Raw genomic sequence first — 1,798 nt, forward strand, 5'->3', positions numbered from 1 at the left:
TAATAAGTTTTGGATCTTCCGCATTATTTTTGTTATTCATAGTTGAACTATTGGTAAATGTTGGGGTTTAGATTTGTTGGTTCGCTCACCTAGTAGGTTAAGTGTTGGTGCCACTCACGACTCTTTTTGGGTCGTGACAAACTTGGTATCAGAGCGTTAGATTCGTTGGTCTCATCACACAAGGACAAGTCTAGTAGAGTCTTGAGGAACGGTACGGGGACGCCTTTACTTTTCTTCGAGATGCTATAGGACTTTAGGAAAACTCCATTCTTTCTTTCTTTCGTGCTATTACTTGGATCCAATTGGTATCTAGGTGATACAAATTGGTATTTGACATCCTTACTCTATTTCGAAGATGGTTAGAACAAGAGCAACAACTGTGCCAACACCAACACCGGCAAGACAGGGTGCGTCTAAGCCAACCATTGGGGCTGTAACTCGAGGAAGAGTAGTGGCAAGAGGCCGTGGTAGAGGTCGCAGGAGGACGCCCACTAGAGGCAGAGGACAAACACCTGGTCCAGCTAGGAATAGAGCAGTAACTCCTCCACCGACTGATGAGGTAGTGAGAGAAGGTGAGGAAGGGGAAAATGAGCAGGTTCAAGATAAAGAAGTACCACCCCAGCCTACCCCAGAGATGATTAATCAGGTTCTTACTTATCTTAGCGGGTTATCTGATCAGGGCCAGACACCTCCAGTGTTTTCTGCACCAGCACCTCAGGTTCAGGGAGTACAACATGCAGCTGCTGTGGCTCCCCGCATGGATGCATCATTGTAAGTAGGAACGTTTCCTCGATTGACTACAGAGTCTATAATGACAGGTGATCAGCATGAACTTTTCATTAAGTTCTTAAAGTTGAAACCTCCAGTCTTCAAGGGTGCTGAATCTGAAGATGCGTATGATTTTCCGGTTGATTGTCATGAGCTGCTACATAAGATGGACATAGTAGAATGATTCGGTGTTGAATTTGACCTACAAGTTTTAGGGGGATGCCAAAATGTGGTGGCGGTCGTATGTTGAGTGTCAACCAGCAAGGGCACCACCTATGACTTGGGCATCATTTTCTAGCTTATTTATGGAGAAGTATATACCCCGAACTTTGAGGGATAGGAGGAGAGATGAGTTCCTGAGCCTAGAGCAAGGAAAGATGTCTGTTGCTGCTTATGAGGCCAAATTTCGTGCACTATCCAGGTATGCCACTCAGCTTTGCTTCAGTCCACAAGAGCGGATTCGCCGCTTTGTGAAAGGATTGAGGTCAGATTTGCAGATTCCAGCCTTACAAGTAGCTGCTGCAGCAAAATCCTTTCAGGATGTGGTTGATTTTTTGATAGAGGTAGAGGGGGTGAAGCCAGACGACTTCACCACAGCATCGACATTTAAGAAGTTTCGTAAGGGAGGTGAGTTTAGTGGTTCTTACTCCAGCGGGCAAAGTTCAGGAGGTTATCCAGCCCGTCCTATTCAGTCTTCATTGCAGGCTTCAGCTGGGGGGCCATCACAGACCAGTCGGCCTTTTTCTGAGTTTGGAGGTTATCTCCAGACTTCGTCATTTTCACAGAGACCTGTACTTGACTCCAGAAATTGTTATGGATGTGGAGAGGCTGGACATATTAGGAAATATTGTCCAAAACAAAGTTACAGACCCCCAGTAGTTAGAGGTAGAGGTGGTCATGGTAGAGACCGCCATTCTGGAGGACGTAATGGCCAAGGTAATGGTGGTCACCAATTCAATCGGGGTGGCGGGCAAGTTGGAACTACTGCAGCGCAGCTTGGTAGGGGCAATGGACAGACAGGTGATAGGGC

Source organism: Solanum pennellii, chromosome 3 (assembly GCF_001406875.1).
Source record: "Solanum pennellii chromosome 3, SPENNV200".
Lineage (NCBI taxonomy): Eukaryota > Viridiplantae > Streptophyta > Magnoliopsida > Solanales > Solanaceae > Solanum > Solanum pennellii.